At 43.5% G+C, this 18,506-nt stretch overlaps 1 protein-coding gene across 2 annotated transcripts in view; it reads left to right on the top strand.

The window, feature by feature from the left end:
- LOC121578621 (LHFPL tetraspan subfamily member 4 protein) overlaps positions 1–18,506 on the top strand; it is a 47,500-nt gene that overhangs the window by 1,222 nt on the left and 27,772 nt on the right. The gene's annotated exons all lie outside the window — the stretch shown is intronic.

Genomic DNA, 18,506 nt, shown 5'->3' on the forward strand with positions numbered 1-18,506 from the left:
TGGAACAAATTGTTATAGTGTAATTATATAAAATTATGCTAATTTTGAACATATGCTAGTATTGCATCAGGAATAACAGTTTTTATTTATGTGCCATAGCCTACATCATGCATGATTTAATACCTGATATTTTTCACATTATCTTGGTCAAGTTAATTTAGTTCTTATCATTTTATAATTACGTGTGTAATGCCAATGGCACTAGTGTAGGCCTATGGCGACCATGAATCAGACAATTGAATGACAAAATATTATTGTCTTTTTTGACTAGTTTTGAATGGAACCGGGTAAAACAAAACGGTGATTTGTCTGGCATCAATATGAGCTCTATTCGTTGTTATTTCTTTAACTGAGAGAATTCAGCCAAAAACAGCAATAACTGTGACAGCAGTTTTGTTTGTTTGGGATCTCTAGCCTTGGTTTATAGGGTTGCATTTAAAGGCCCAATGCAGCCATTTCTGGGTAACAATTATGTACCTTACTGTAATAGTTAAATTGGTTAAAAAGAAACAAAAATACCTTTTTAGCTAAAATAAATATTTCTCAAGCAAGAATTTTGCTAGTACTGTCTGGGAATTTTTTTATTTGATTTTTTTATTTCACCTTTATTTAACCAGGTAAGCCAGTTGAGAACAAGTTCTCATTTACAACTGCGACCTGGCCAAGATAAAGCAAAGCAGTGCGATAAAAACAACAACACAGAGTTACATATGAGGTAAAACAAAACAGAAAGTCAAAAATACAACAGAAAATATATATACAGTGTGTGCAAATGTAGCAAGTTATGGAGGTAAGGCAATAAATAGGCTATAGTGCAAAATAATTACGATTAGTATTAACACTGGAATGATAGATGTGCAAGAGATGATGTGCAAATAGAGATACTGGGGTGCAAATTAGCAAAATAAATAACAATATGGGGATGAGGTAGTTGGGTGGGCTAATTTCAGATGGGCTGTGTACAGGTGCAGTGAACAGTAAGGTGCTCTGACAACTGATGCTTAAAGTTAGTGAGGGAGATAAGAGTCTCCAGCTTCAGAGATTTTTGCAATTCGTTCCAGTCATTGGCAGCAGAGAACTGGAAGGAATGGCGGCCAAAGGAGGTGTTGGCTTTGGGAATGACCAGTGAGATATACCTGCTGGAGCGCATACTACGGGTGGGTGTTGCTATGGTGACCAATGAGCTAAGATAAGGCGGGGATTTGCCTAGCAGTGATTTATAGATGGCCTGAAGCCAGTGGGTTTGGCGACAAATATGTAGTGAGGACCAGCCAAAAAGAGCGTACAGGTCACAGTGGTGGGGTAGTATATGGGGCTTTGGTGACAAAACGGATGGCACTGTGATAGACTACATCCAATTTGCTGAGTAGAGTGTTGGAGGCTATTTTGTAAATGACATCGCCGAAGTCATGGATCGGTAGGATAGACAGTTTTACGAGGGCATGTTTGGCAGCATGAGTGAAGGAGGCTTTGTTGAGAAATAGGAAGCCGGTTCTAGATTTAACTTTGGATTGGAGATTCTTAATGTGAGTCTGGAAGGAGAGTTTACAGTCTAACCAGACACCTAGGTATTTGTAGTTGTCCACATACTCTAGGTCAGACCCGTCGAGAGTAGTGATTCTAGTCGGGTGGGCGGGTGCCAGCAGCGTTCGATTGAAAAGCATGCATTTAGTTTTACTCGTGTTTAAGAGCAGTTGGAGGCTACTGAAGGAGTGTTGTATGGCATTGAAGCTCGTTTGGAGGTTTGTTAACATAGTGTCCAATGAAGAATAATCTGAGTTGGGTAGGGCACCAAAGCGGGGGTGGGGCCTAATGGGAGAGAGGTTATTGGCAGAGAGGTTTGGAACTCTCTTTGTCATTGGTGTATTACAACTTATACCGCCTGGTGATGTCACCAGGAAAGCCAAAACTCCACCCATGCCAAACTTGCTGATTAGAAGATCCCGAGTAGATTGTATTTTCAGCCAGCAACTATCAGGAAATAACACTGATCCATTTTTTTTCACACTTTTACAGTGTTAGTTTCATCAACTGTTGTATAATATGATACAAAACACAGAAAAAACAGAACTTTGACTGCACTGAGCGAGCGATGCGTGCACACACAGGCAGTAGAGGGAACAGATTATCTAACGTACCTGCCACACACACGCCAATTCACATATGCGCTCTGTCGCACAGAAGCCCCTCACTGATCTTTAATTGTACAACCCCCTAATTAATTAGACACGGTGCAAATAAATGTGCTCCAAATGTGTGTAGCCACCGACTGTGAATTCAGGTGAGAGTTGGGTGAGAGGCGTGTTGTTGAGAAAGTCGAGGTGCAGTTTGAGAATGAGATTTGAAAATGGATGATGAGTATTAGCTTTGATATTTCTTGGAGTAATTTTGCATGCACGCCCACACACACGCACACACAAACACTTCCCAGCATTGGCACACACACAAACACTTCCCAGCATTGGGACACACACACACAAACACTTCCCAGCATTGGGACACACACACACAAACACTTCCCAGCATTGGGACACAAACACACAAACACTTCCCAGCATTGGGACACACACAAACACTTCCCAGCATTGGGACACACACAAACACTTCCCAGCATTGGGACACACACAAACACTTCCCAGCATTGGCAAAATGGGGGAATTCGGGGAATCCCCAACCTGCCATCGCCCTATTTTGCTGCTTTAAATACTGTACAGTCGTGGTCAAAAGTTTTGTGAATGACACAAATACTAATTTTCACAAAGTCTGCTGCCTCAGTTTTGATGATGGCAATTTGCATATACTCCAGAATGTCATGAAGAGTGATCAGATGAATTGCAATTAATTGCAAAGTCCCTCTATGCCATGAAAATGAACTTAATCCCCCAAAAACATTTCCACTGCATTTCAGCCCTGCCACAAAAGGACCAGCTGCCATCATGTCAGTGATTATCTCGTTAACACAGGTGAGAGTGTTGATGAGGACAAGGCTGGAGATCACTCTGTCATGCTGATTGAGTTAGAATAACTGACTGGAAGCTTTAAAAGGAGGGTGGTGCTTGAAATCATTGTTCTTCCTCTGTTAACCATGGTTACCTGCAAGGAAACACGTGCCGTCATCATTGCTTTGCACAAAAAGGGCTTCACAGGCAAGGATATTGCTGCTAGTAAGATTGCACCTAAATCAACCATTTATCGGATCATCAAGAACTTCAAGGAGAGAGGTTCAATTGTTATGAAGAAGGCATCAGGGCGCCCAAGAAAGTCCAGCAAGCACCAGAACCGTCTCCTAAAGTTGATTCAGCTGCGGAATCGGGGCACCACCAGTGCAGAGCTTGCTCAGGAATGGCAGCAGACAGGTGTGAGTGCATCTGCACGCACAGTGAGGCGAATACTTTTGGAGGATGGCCTGGTGTCAAGAAGGGCAGCAAAGAAGCCACTTCTCCAGGAAAAACATCAGGGACAGACTGATATTCTGCAAAAGGTACAGGGATTGGACTGCTGAGGACTGGGGTAAAGTAATTTTCTCTGATGAATCCACTTTCCGATTGTTTGGGGCATCTGGAAAAGGTGAGCGCTACCATCAGTCCTGTGTCATGCCAACAGTAAAGCATCCTGAGACCATTCATGTGTGGGGTTGCTTCTCAGTCAAGGGAGTGGGCTCACTCACAATTTTGCCTAAGAACACAGCCATGAATAAAGAATGGTACCAACACATCCTCCGAGAGCAACTTCTCCCAACCATCCAAGAACAGTTTGGTGACGACCAATGCCTTTTCCAGCATGATGGAGCACCTTGCCATAAGGCAAAAGTGATAACTAAGTGGCTCGGGGAACAAAACATCGAAACTCCCCAGACCTTAATCCCATTGAGAACTTGTGGTCGATCCTCAAGAGGCGGGTGGACAAACAAAAACCCACAAATTCTGGCAAACTCCAAGCTTTGATTATGCAAGAATGGGCTGCCATCAGTCAGGATTGGCCCAGAAGTTAATTGACAGCATGCCAGGGCGGATTGCAGAGGTCTTGAAAAAGAAGGGTCAACACTGCAAATATTGACTCTTTGCATAAACTTAATGTAATTGTCAATAAAAGCCTTTGACACTTATGGAATGCTTGTAATTATACTTCAGTATACCATAGTAACATCTGACAAAAATATATCATAACACTGAAGCAGCAAACTTTGTGAAGACCAATACTTGTGGCATTATCAAAACCTTTGACTATGACTGTATATAGGGGTTATAGGGGGTTATAGGGGGTTGTAGGGGTTGTAGGGGATTATAGGGGGTTCATGGGAGTTATGCAGGGTTATAGGGGGTGGTAGGGAGTTGTAGCGGGTTATAGGGGGTTGTAGGGGTTTATAGGGGGTTATAGGGAGTTATACAGGGTGGTAGGGGTTGTAGGGGGTTATAGGCGGTTATAGGGGTTGTAGGGGACTAAAGGGGGTTATAGGGAGTTATACAGGGTGGTAGGGGTTGTAGGGGGTTATAGGGGTTGTAGGGGATTAAAGGGGGTTATAGGGAGTTATACAGGGTGGTAGGGGTTGTAGGGGGTTAAAGGGGGTTATAGGGAGTTATACAGGGTGGTAGGGGTTGTAGGGGGTTATAGGGGTTGTAGGGGATTATAGGGGGTAATAGGGAGTTATACAGGGTGGTAGGGGTTGTAGGGGGTTATAGGCGGTTATAGGGGTTGTAGGGGACTAAAGGGGGTTATAGGGAGTTATACAGGGTTATAGGGGGTGGTAGGGAGTTGTAGGGGGTTATAGGGGTTGTAGGGGATTATAGGGGGTTATTTTATTTTTATTTTATTTCACCTTTATTTAACCAGGTAAGCCAGTTGAGAACAAGTTCTCATTTACAACTGCGACCTGGCCAAGATAAAGCAAAGCAGTGCGATAAAAACAACAACACAGAGTTACATATGGGGTAAAACAAAACATAAAGTCAAAAAATACAACATAAAATATATATACAGTGTGTGCAAATGTAGCAAGTTATGGAGTTAAGGCAATAAATAGGCTATAGTGCAAAATAATTACAATTAGTTATAGGGAGTTATATAGGGTGGTAGGGAGTTGTAGGGGGTTATAGGCGATTATAGGGGTTGTAGGGGATTATAGGCGGTTATAGGGGTTGTAGGGGATTATAGGGGGTTATAGGGGTTGTAGGGGATTATAGGGGGTTATAGGGAGTTATACAGGGTGCTAGGGAGTTGTAGGGGTTAAAGGGGGTTATAGGGGTTGTAGGGGATTATAGGGAGTTATACAGGGTTATAGGGGGTGGTAGGGGGTTATACGGGGTTATAGAGGGTGGTAGGGAGTTGTAGGGGTGTTGGAGATTGCATAGAGTGCTCAGGAGTGGGAGAAGGGAGAATTATGGTGGACCAAGTAACTTTATAAATCAACTTTTTCTCACCTTTTCCTCCGCCAGGTCCCTGTCTCTGGAGAGGGAGGATAGGAGAGAAACAGAGTGGGAGAAAGACAGGGAGAGGACACAGGTACGAATTCACAGATGGATGACACTAGGATAGGATATACTGGAACAATGAGAGGCTTGATCTTAGCCTGGACCCATATTCATAGTGTCTCAATGTTTAAGTGCTGATCTCAGATCAGGTCCCCCCCATATCCATGTAATTTTATTCATTATGACCTATTAGGCAAAACTGATCCTAGATCAGCACTCCTTTCTGTCGGTCCTTCACTTTACAGTCATCATTCAAGATAATCCTCTAACAACCGCACTTCTCAACACTCCCTTAGGCAGCACAAGGAATATGCTTTGTGACTGTGATATTACTCAATGGGCTAAGTATTCCCATCCAGCGCAGCACATCTGAGTCAAATGTGAGTCAGCTCACTGGCCTGACTCCATCCAAATCACATGCCACAGTGAGAGGTGAGACGGAGAGAGCTCTGAGGTGGTGCATATGGAAGGTTGAGGTTTTGCGAAGGCTGCTGGGAAATGTGAGAGGGGCCTTTTATTAGGCCTGGCTGGGGGAAGATTTCGTTAATGAATGTAAGTGTTGAAATCATATAGGACAACTTTTTCTGGATCTCTTTCTATTTTCCCTTGTGGGATGGACCAGGCGTTGGAACCCTGAATGTATATGGTCTGATTTCCAAATTGTACTCTATTCCCTATATAGAGGCCCTGGTCAAAAGTAGTGCACAATTAGACCCCCACAGTGGACGTGTCATAATACCCATAAGACCTAGCGGTCAAACAGGGAAATGGTTCCAATCGTTTTTCCACCATTCATTTTTCCCATGGGGGATTTTAGAAAGAGGTAAAATAAGGGCTGTGTTTCGTGTAGGCTTATCCTGGCATGACATTGTAACCATGTAAATCTCTCTTATGTAAATCTCTCTCGGACAAGGTGGCTTTTATCAATATATTCGGCTCTATTTACTCTCAGATTCGAAAATGCGAATTAGCATAAAAGTAGACATCATGCAAAACTACAAATCCCTGCAAGCTCCTGCACGTAATCTCTAGCTGACACCTTTGCTAACAGATATTGTGGCAATTTAAAACTTGCATTTAAAGAAATGTAGCCAATTTATTAATGACTACATTTAGCTAACAATAGATAGTTAATCCAGAGATTCTTACTGTCACGACTTCCTCCGAAGCTGCCTCCCCTCCTTGTTCGGGCAGGCTTCGGCGTTCATCGTCACCGGCCTTCTAGCCACTGCCGCTCCATATCTCATCATTCCATTTGTCTTGTCTTGTCAATTACACACACCTGGTTCATATTCCCCTCATTAGTACATGTATAACTGTTCCCTCTGCCCCGTTGTCCTTGTGGGTGATTGTTTCTTGTGAGATGAGTGTAGCTCGGTGTAGCTACCTGTACTTTGTATTGCCGGGGTATATTTTCCCTGTGTGCCTGTATTCGTTCCAGTACGCCTGTTTTGCGCACTGGACTGTTGACACTATCCAGCGTAACTGTGTACTACGGAATACACTCTGTATTCTGTGATTTACCCTCCTGCGCCTGACTCCTTCAAATCACACTTACCTTTGCCTCGATTCAGCTGTCCCGTCCAGATCATCATGGAATTTGTAGTTCTTTATGATAGCCACATTAGCAGCTAATTAGGATTTCATTATTATTATAAAAAAAAAAAAAAAATGGGGGGGGGGAAATACAGGCTAATATATTGATAAAAGTCACCTTGTCCTAGAGAGATTTACACGGTTATCAAAATGTAAGCCTACATGAAACACAGCCCTTAAATTAAATGTGGAAAAACTATTGGAACCAGTTCCCTGTTTGACCTCTAGGTTTTATGGGTATTATGACTCCTACTGTGGTACTCTATAAAGGGAAAAGGGTGCCATTTTGGAAGCTATCTATCAATTTATTGCTAAGCAGTGGACTTCCATCATCACCTCATCACCAGCAATGCAGTAGTAGGCAACATACACATTGAATGCAATCCAGCTTTATGGATAGCAGAATGTTTTAATTCAGTGTAATACCAAATCAAATCAAATCAAATGTTATTGGCCACATGCGCCGAATACAACAGGTGCAGACATTACAGTGAAATGCTTACTTACAGCCCTTAACCAACAGTGCATTTATTTTTAATAAAAAAAGTAAAATAAAACAACAACAAAAAAGTGTTGAGAAAAAAAGAGCAGAAGTAAAATAAAATAACAGTAGGGAGGTTATATATACAGGGGGGTAACGGTGCAGAGTCAATGTGCGGGGGCACCGGCTAGTTGAGGTAGTTGAAGTAATATGTACATGTGGGTAGAGTTAAAGTGACTATGCATAAATAATTAACAGAGTAGCAGCAGCGTAAAAAGATGGGGTGGGGGGTGGGGGGCAGTGCAAATAGTCCGGGTAGCCATGATTAGCTGTTCAGGAGTCTTATAGCTTGGGGGTAGAAGCTGTTGAGAAGTCTTTTGGACCTAGACTTGGCTCTCCGGTACCGCTTGCTGTGCGGTAGCAGAGAGAACAGTCTATGACTAGGGTGGCTGGAGTCTTTGACAATTTTGAGGGCCTTCCTCTGACACCGCCAGGTATAGAGGTCCTGGATGGCAGGAAGCTTGGCCCCAGTGATGTACTGGGCCGTACGCACTACCCTCTGTAGTGCCTTGCGGTCGGAGGCCAAGCAGTTGCCATACCAGGCGGTGATGCAACCAGTCAGGATGCTCTCGGGGACCCATGCCAAATCTTTTCAGTCTCCTGAGGGGGAATAGGCTTTGTCGTGCCCTCTTCACGACTGTCTTGGTGTGTTTGGACCATGATAGTTTGTTGGTGATGTGGACACCAAGGAACTTGAAGCTCTCAACCTGTTCCACTACAGCCCCGTCGATGAGAATGGGGGCGTGCTCAGTCCTCTTTTTTTTCCTGTAGTCCACAATCATCTCCTTTGTCTTGGTCACGTTGAGGGAGAGGTTGTTATCCTGGCACCACACGGCCAGGTCTCTGACCTCCTCCCTATAGGCTGTCTCATCGTTGTCGGTGATCAGGCCTACCACTGTTGTGTAGTCGGCAAACTTAATGATGGTGTTGGAGTCGTGCCTGGCCATGCAGTCATGGGTGAACAGGGAGTACAGGAGGGGACTGAGCACGCACCCCTGAGGGGCCCCTGTGTTGAGGATCAGTGTGGCAGATGTGTTGTTACCTACCCTTACCACCTGGGGGCGGCCCGTCAGGAAGTCCAGGAACCAGTTGCAGAGGGAGGTGTTTAGTCCCAGGATCCTTAGCTTAGTGATGAGCTTTGAGGGCACGATGGTGTTGAATGCTGAGCTGTAGTCAATGAATAGCATTCTCACGTAGGTGTTCCTCTTGTCCAGGTGGGAAAGGGCAGTGTGGAGTGCAATAGAGATTGCATCATCTGTGGATCTGTTGGGGCGGTATGCAAATTGGAGTGGGTCTAGGGTTTCTGAGATAATGGTGTTGATGTGAGCCTTGACCAGCCTTTCAAAGCACTTCATGGCTACAGACATCAGTGCTACGGGTCGGTAGTTATTTAGGCAGGTTATCTTAGTGTCCTTGGGCACGGGGACTATGGTGGTCTGCTTGAAACATGTTGGTATTACAGACTCAGTCAGGGACATGTTGAAAATGTCAGTGAAGACACTTGCCAGTTGGTCAGCACATGCTCGGAGTACACGTCCTGGTAATCCGTCTGGCCCTGCGGCCTTGTGAATGTTGACCTGCTTAAAAGTCTTACTCACATCGGCTACGGAGAGCGTGATCACATAGTCATCCGGAACAACTGGTGCTCTCATGCATGCTTCAGTGTTGCTTGCCTCGAAGCGAGCATAGAAGTGGTTTAGCTCGTCTGGAAGTCTTGTGTCACTGGGCAGCTCGCGGCTGTGCTTCCCTTTGTAGTCTGTAATAGTTTTCAAGCCCTGCCACATCCGACGAGCGTCAGAGCAGGTGTAGTATGATTCAATCTTAGTCCTGTATTGACTCTTTGCCTGTTTGATGGTTCGTCGGAGGGCATAGCGGGATTTCTTATAAGCGTCCGGGTTAGAGTCCCGCTCCTTGAAAGCGGCAGCTCTACCCTTTAGCTCAGTGCGGATGTTTCCTGTAATCCATGGCTTCTGGTTGGGGTATGTACGTACGGTCACTGTGGGGACGACATCATCGATGCACTTATTGATGAAGCCAGTGACTGATGTGGTGTACTCCTCAATGCTATCTGAAGAATCCCGGAACATGTTCCAGTCTGTGCTAGCAAAACAGTCCTGTAGCTTAGCATCTGCGTCATCTGACCACTTTTTTATTAACCGAGTCACTGGTGCTTTCTGCTTTAGTTTTTGCTTATAAGCAGGAATCAGGAGGATAGAGTTATGGTCAGATTTGCCAAATGGAGGGCGAGGGAGAGCTTTGTATGCGTCTCTGTGTGTGGAGTAAAGGTGATCTAGAGTTGTTTTTCCTCTGGTTGCACATTTATAATAATAATAATAATATGCCATTTAGCAGACGCTTTTATCCAAAGCGACTTACAGTCATGCGTGCATGCATTTGTGTATGGGTGGTCCCGGGGATCGAACCCACATTTAACATGCTGGTAGAAATGAGGTAGAACGGATTTAAGTTTCCCTGCTTTAAAGTCCCCGGCCACTAGGAGCGCTGCCTCTGGATGAGCGTTTTCCTGTTGACTTATGGCCTTATACAGCTCATTCAGTGCAATCTTAATGCCAGCATTGGTTTGTGGTGGTAAATAGACAGCTATGAAAAATATAGATGAAAACTCTCTTGGTAAATAGTGTGGTCTACAGCTTATCATAAGATACTCTACCTCAGGCGAGCAAAACCTCGAGACTTCCTTTGTATTTGATTTTGTGCACCAGCTGTTGTTTACAAATATACACAGACCGCCACTCATTGTCTTACCGGAGTCAGCCGTTCTATCCTGCCGATGTAGCGTATAGCTCGCTAGCTGTATGTTGTCCATGTCGTCGTTCAGCCACGACTCGGTGAAACATAAGATATTACAGTTTTTAATGTCCCGTTGGTAGGATAACCGTAATCTTAGGTCATCCCATTCATTCTCAAATGATTGAAGATTGGCTAATAGGATTGATGGGAGAGGCAGTTTACTCGCTCGCCGTCGGATCCTTACAAAGCACCCCGACCTACGTCCACGATATCTCAGTCTCTTCCTCATGCGAATGACGGGGATTTGGGCCTTGTCGGGTGTCTGTAGGATATCCTTCGCGGCCGCCTCGTTGAAGAAAAAATCTTCGTCCAATACGAGGTGAGTAATCGCTGTCCTGATATCCAGAAGCTCTTTTTGGTTATAAGAGACGATGGCAGAAACATTATGTACAAAATAAATTACAAATAATGTGGAAAAACACACATAATAGTACAATTGGTTAGAGGGCTGTAAAATGGCAGCCATCTTCTCCGGCGCCACAGATAATACAATCTCTAAATGTTATTCTATAGAATCTCTATCATTCAATAAGAGCATAGGTATACCGTCTGTCCTGCAGTGTGTACCGTCTGTCCTGCAGTGTGTACCGTCTGTCCTGCAGTGTGTACCGTCTGTCCTGCAGTGTGTACCGTCTGTCCTGCAGTGTGTACCGTCTGTCCTGCAGTGTGTACCGTCTGTCCTGCAGTGTGTACCGTCTGTCCTGCAGTGTGCACCTTTTCATCCCCCATTGAGTTTCCACCTTTCTGCTATAAAGGTTATGTTTGACATGAGACGCTGACATAACATGGAATGGGTTTTTTATGGGACTCCTATAACTGTTTCATACCTTCGTGCCAAACGAAACCAAACTGTGCTGGCTTAGATATTTAACTTTCACCTTGTCCTTTTCAGTACTGTTCCAGCTACTATGGTGGGCCAGCGCAGTAGAGCTTGGTTTGGCTACGCATGGTTCGGCTCTGTAGTACAAAATGCTCTCTACAGCTGCAAGTGTGGAGGATATTAGTTTCCTATTTTCCCCCTCTCTCGCTCACTCCATCGCCTCTCCTCCTCCCTTCCCTCGGGTCCAGCCCTTGTCGCGGCGGCAGTGTTTTCCTAGGATGCGTTGTGTGTATCATCAGGTCGGCAGATGGTGTGAAACTGTGGCTGCACTCTCTGTGCATTAGCTTCACGCCTCCTGTCTCTCTCACCGGGAACAAACTCAGAGGACTGTTGTCGTCGCGTTTGTTTCTCGGCTTTTAGCACATACTTTAGTTTTTTTTGTTTTTTTAATGCAGTCAACCTTTTTTGTTAGTAGACTACCTGTGCATCTGCTCAAAGCAGAAGAAAAAAAGAATGTCATCAGAGCTGCTCTTAAAGGAGTAATGATTCTATGTATTAGCCTTCCTCATACGTAGGCTACATAGGCCATTTCGTTGCGTAAGCACTTCATAACTACATCCTTTCTATACCAAATTACAGCTGGCTTCAGTCTTGATAGCAGCTATGCTTGGAGCATGTAGCAATGGGTGAAATCCTCCAATAGACTTCCGTAAGAGAATGGAGGGTAGAATACTAAAAGGTACGCTCGACTGGTGTCGGCCAATGACATTGCTTAAAAAGTCCAAATCAAACAAGTGGAACGATTATTGACAACATTTTTTTAAAAAATGTACTGTGTATTTCTGTGAATGTCTTTTTTAATACTGGCAACCGTTTGTCATGCTGACACAAGCTCCGCTGTAAGCTCATGATCTATAAAAGATAGGCCACATAGGTGGTTTGCTGGGTCAGTGCAAAATAGTGAAGTGCAGACAAGTTCCACTTGCCAAGAAGTGTGCAGACGGGCAGCTTTTCTCCCAATGATAGTTTTCCTCCAGTATTTGTGGGCTAAGAAGTTAAGAACTCTCTCTGACAGAAGAGAAGTAATTGGAAGAAACCACATTGAACCTTTCTGGAACAGTACACTCAATAAGATATTGAGTTGCTCAATCCAGCTAAATGTTTACCTCCAAAACTGTTTTGACCACACTTTACATTACATAGGCATTACTCCAGAGTACCTATGAGGGAATAACTGTAATCATCCTGTACCAGCAAGGTATGCAAGCGTATACAGTAGATACATATTGACTGCTGTATCGATGTTATCCAAGTAGAGACAAAAATTGCTAATGTGGAAGTGCTGTAAATTTATTTATGTTATTTCTAGCTAAATATTTGTACCTATAAACCTGTATATACTCCACCCTCTACTTCACCACTGGTTGTGGCTTCCTGGATAAGGCTTATGTAATGGTCTGTGTGGCAGTGGCCTCTGAGATAAGGCCTGTGTAATGGTCTGTGTGGTAGTTTTTTCTTCTTCATATTATCTGGACTATCCTGTACAATCCTGAAACGTTTCAGTGCTGTTTCCACAGCCAGGTGCTACGGGAGCTTTACTGGGGTATTAGTCAGGCACTCCAAAAGTTCCGCAGCAATTTTGGTGGGCTCAGCAAACGCCTTCCACTTCAAACAGAGTGCGACCAACCCGGAGGGAGCTGGAGAGGGGAGACGAGAGGGAAAAGCGGGCATTTGAAGGGCTTATGCTAAACGCTACATTTAACTGGAAGGGCTTATGCTAAACGCTACATTTAACTGGAAGGGCTTATGCTAAACGCTACATTTAACTGGAAGGGCTTATGCTAAACGCTACATTTAACTGGAAGGGCTTATGCTAAACGTTACATTTAACTGGAAGGGCTTATGCTAAACGTTACATTTAACTGGAAGGGCTTATGCTAAACGTTACATTTAACTAGAAGGGCTTATGCTGAACGCTACATTTAAATGGAGCTAACGCTACTGCTGAAAATCTACTTGATGTCCGCAGGTGACCCTATGAGAGCTAGCATCACTTTGGGGGAAATCACTTTGGAACCTTCTAAATCCATCCATTATAGCTAAACAGTACCGCATTGGGCTAAGACTGCACACAGGGTAGTATGAATGGTTTAAGACACTATTTTACAAACATCTTTTACATTTTTGTAGTCTTAAGGGACACTCAATACCGGACAATGTCAACAAATGGACCATATCCAGGTATCTACAGGGGCTTTGCGTAATGACTCCACTGTGAGACCTCCCTGGAAAGGTAAGTTTGGATAATAGGGTCCTAATATGACAATGTTATTGGACACCTCTGGGAGTCACGATTCTGTGCCGTCACCTTCAGAGGTGGCATTGTTGCTGTCTTTGCGTCTGTCTGTGTGCGTAGGAGAAAATGTAGTCCCATCATTGACTGAGAGCTCACAAGCCATTCAGAGAGAAAGCGACAAATAGGCCTAAAGGACGAGGTACGAGGTAATGCATGAAATCATCCCACTAACCTGGTTCCTTCACTCATCTGGACTGGTGCAGAAAATCGTGTTCCACTGCCCCAACCTCTCTTTCTTTCTTTCTTTCTTTCTTTCTTTCTTTCTTTCTCTTTCTTTCTTTCTTTCTTTCTTTCTTTCTTTCTTTCTTTCTTTCTTTCTTTCTTTCTTTTGTGGTGTCGAGACAACGATGCCGATATGCTGTGTAGACAAGAAATCCGCTTGACACAGTACTTGATTATAAAGGTTTATTATATCAAAGGTTCCAGCGTCAATTTACAGATTTCTGCAGAAATCCGGAGAACAACTAACCCAATCTAAAAATGATTATTCTCCCCGTCCTCTGTTGAAACATGGTATTTATATCCTATGTAACATAAGATGGGTGGTTTTTGATAGACCAATCCCTGGCCTCCACATATCTCCAAATGTCCTCTATTCCAAGGAGCCCCTGTAGTAATGCTTTCCAGATGTTTCAGCAAAGCAGAGTAAAGTTCATCTATCACACCATTTGCAAACGTCAGCCAAAATTATTAACTGTTTAGAAACTACACTTTCTTTCTTTCCTTTCGTCATCGTTATTCTACTTTTGGCCACAAACTACTAAGCAGGACTTGGCCTAGTTAGCATTGTTTTGTTGCTGTTAAAGTGAGCTGGGTTTGGCTCCAGGAGACCACAGAATAATAACTCAATATAAAGCCCAATAATGAGGGGACAGGTCTGCTTCAATGGGACAGCAATACAGTTCCCATTGCTGTCCCATTGAATTGTGGATGACTGGGACACAAGCAAGCAAACATGGTTATTATGTTGATTGTGTGTGCAATGTGTAAGAAAATAAAGTTTGATTAACTGAGTGTACTCATCCATCAATCCATGTACAATGTCATCATTGATTGCATCTCTTACGGTACCTTTCCCGTTCTACACTGTAGATAATATGCCAAACAAAATGTCATACCATATGTGTTTGCAAAGACGGCTATACTGTATTCTATTCTGTGGGTGATGTATTCCCCTTTAGAAATATGTCATTTCCATGTATTGCTTTTGACAGCTGGGTTAACCGAGGGGCAAATGTGACTTTGAAAGGCTAGTCAAACTTAAGGGCAAATCTGCTATTGACATCAATGGATAATTTACCTGAAGTCAACATGTTTGGCTAATTCAGTGCCAACTGGTAGGAAACCCCCTTTTTCTAATTGCTTGGGTTTGCAAGTTGCCAGGAGTAATTTGAGACGTATTAGTATTCCAATGAAGCATCGTACCAAAGGTCCTGACACAATAACTCAATAACTGACTCACTGGTGTAACATAACAGTTTCCAATTTTCACAAAGAGTTGTCACGACTTCCTTCGAAGCGCTGCCTCCTCTCCTTGTCCGGGCAGGCTTCGGCGTTCCTCGTCACCGGCCTTCTAGCCACTGCTGCTCCTCATCTCATCATTCCATTTGTTTTGTCTTGCTTATTACACACACCTGGTTCATATCCCCTCATCAGTACCTGTTTAAGTGTTCCCTCTGCCCCCTTGTCTTTGTGTGTGATTGGTTATTGTGGAGGTTAGTTTAGCTCGGTGGAGCTCTTTTGTATTTTGTATCGCCGGGATATTCACCCGTGTGCCTTGTTGTTTTCCAGTGCGCCGTACTTCCACACTGGAGTGTTTCACACATTGCTGCGTACCGCTGTGTTACGGAATAAACCATTTATTCTGTGATTTACCCTCCTGCGCCTGACTCCTTCTAAATCAAGAGATTGCTCTCGCCTTAACCTAATATCTGTTCTTAAATCTCACGAATTAGGGCCAACATTTATTATGTTGAAATGGCGCCCTAGAGGAACCCTAAGAACCTTAAAGGCCCCCATTAACAGTGGAGTACTCTACTTAGGTCTAGATTCAATCAGATCAAGCGTTAACCGGAGATAGGAGACACCCGCATAGCAGATGTTTTGGCAGTGTCGTAGGTGGAACTGCGTTGGAGCCGTCAAATCGGTGAACAGCTTCTCTTGAGATCATTGTCATGAAGCCACACAGCCCAACTCATGGTAGAAGTTCAGAACGAGAAAGTGTTGGCTATATAGATATAATTACGCCTAAATCAAAAAATCATTAAACTAAATAATGAGGATTTCTATCATCCTAATGGAGGTGTAGATTACATCTCACATTTCAGTGTTCCAATTGGTTAACAAGGCTGCATGAGATATATATATTAATGCAACTCCATGCAGCCAATGGCAATGTCTGCCTTATGTACAATACCGGGAGCCACTTGTTGATTTGACAGCTCTAACAGAAGTTCCACCTTCGACACTGTCAAAACAACCGCTATGCGGATTTCGGCTAAAGTGGATCTGATTGAATAGAGCCCTTAGTCATTATCTGATTCCACGATTTCGGCTAAAGTGGATCTGATTGAATAGAGCCCTTAGTCATTATCTGATTCCACGACATGTGTGTTCACACCGAGCGAGAAGTGATCACAGCGCCTCGCTCCATCTCGCAGTAGTCATCATAATCGCTTATGGATTTTTTATTATGTTCCACTCCTTGGAGGAAGAGGAGATTGCGTCCCTCTTCTAAAGGAAGGGCTGAGGGAGGCGCTTCCTATCAACAGAGGTAATTGAGTGAAGGCCATCCAGCGAGAAATTGTCAATCAAAGTCTAATGTATAGGCATTGATTCCATGCTTGTCATAGAAGCCTTAAGGCAGGGAGAATGGCTGTGTGCGTGTGTAAAGACGCATGTTGTTTTATGCTTCACTTTGCATACAGTTTGAGAATGGCTGTGTTGATGAAGGCAGTTACATGGTGCAGAATTGAGATGCGATGTACACTGAACAAAAATATAAACGCAACATGTAAAGTGTTGTTCCCATGTTTTATGAGCTGAAATAAAAGATCACAGAAAATGTTGACTCACCCTACTAGAGAAACAGCAATGCCATCCTCCTCTCTTTCATGTTGATGAAACGGTCTATGACTCTGTTATACAGTACACATTTTCTGTTTTTGTTGTCCAGGCTACCTGGATAAAATGCTTGCTCGCTAGCCTAACTTCCTTTCATGGGCAACGATGAGCCAGCTAGTTAAAATTAGCCTACTATACTGAACAAAAATATAAACGCAACATGTAAAGTGTTGGTCCCATGTTTCATGAGCTGAAATAAAAGATCCCAGACATTTTTCATATGCACAAAAAGCTTATTTCTCTCAAATTTTGTCCACAAATTTGCTTACATCCCTGGTAGTGAGCATTTCTCCTTTGTCAGACAATCCATCCACCTGACAGGTGTGGCATATCAAGAAGCTGATTAAACAGCATGATCATTACACATGTGCACCTTGTGCTGGGGACAATAAACGGCAACTCTAAAATGTGCAGTTTTGTCACACAACTCAATGCCACAGATGTCTCAAGTTTTGAGGGAGCATGCAGTCGGCATGCTGACTGTAAGAATGTCCAACAGAGATGTTGCCAGAGAATTGAATGTCCATAGATTAGGGTCAAATGAATTTATTTCAATTGACTGATTTCCTGAAACGAACTGTAACTCAGTAAAATATTTGATATTGTTGCATGTTGCGTTTATTTTCTGTTCAGTATAGTTTACAAAAGTTCAATCAGTAAGGCTGGTCTGATTTCTCGCTTCAACTTAATACAGTAAGCCTAATATAAATCACATAGTTTCCTATTCTATGTGCATAGTGGGAATGTATATGCTAAAGGTTACAAACACCATCATCATCATCACAATGTCATATTTCTTCTCCTCTTTTGTCATTCACCTATTTCCTTTCTAGTGAAGGCCAGGGTGGGTCAGCTGTTTGTTATATCATAATGAATTAGACTGTAATAACTTTGGTGCTAGAGTCAGGTCCACTGCTAGTGCTGCTGACTGTGGACTTAACATTACCCTCCACGGCACAGTGCTAGTGCTGCTGACTGTGGACTTAACATTACCCTCCACGGCACAGTGCTAGTGCTGCTGACTGTGGACTTAACATTACCCTCCACGGCACAGTGCTAGTGCTGCTGACTGTGGACTTAACATTACCCTCCACGGCACAGTGCTAGAGCTGCTGACTGTGGACTTAACATTACCCTCCACGGCACAGTGCTAGTGCTGCTGACTGTGGACTTAACATTACCCTCCACGGTACAGTGCTAGTGCTGCTGACTGTGGACTTAACATTACCCTCCACGGCACAGTGCTAGTGCTGCTGACTGTGGACTTAACTTTACCCTCCACGGCACACTGCTAGTGCTGCTGACTGTGGACTTAACATTACCCTCCACGGCACACTGCTAGTGCTGCTGACTGTGGACTTAACATTACCCTCCACGGCACACTCATTTGCTCACTCTTGCTGTTCAACCAATGGGCTCACTCTTGCAATTTTCACCTTTCTCTCTCTCAACCAATGGGAGTAAATCTTGTGATGTACACTACCGGTCAAAAGTTTTAGAACACCCATTCTCATTCAACGGTTTTTCTTTCTTTTATTATTTTTCTTTTCTTTTCATTCGTTTTTTTTGGGGGGTAGATCAGCTTTAAAATTGCAGATAAATTGTAACTTCCATCAATGTAATTGTCTGCATCACTTCCAAACCCCCATATATATTTTCTTCTCGCATATATATATATATATACTATATATATATATATATACAGTTGAAGTCGGAAGTTTACATACACCTTAGCCAAATACATTTAAACTCAGTTTTTCATAATTCCTGACATTTAATCCTAGTAAAAAT

The sequence above is a fragment of the Coregonus clupeaformis genome, chromosome 12 (genome assembly GCF_020615455.1).
Source record: "Coregonus clupeaformis isolate EN_2021a chromosome 12, ASM2061545v1, whole genome shotgun sequence".
Classification (NCBI taxonomy): domain Eukaryota; kingdom Metazoa; phylum Chordata; class Actinopteri; order Salmoniformes; family Salmonidae; genus Coregonus; species Coregonus clupeaformis.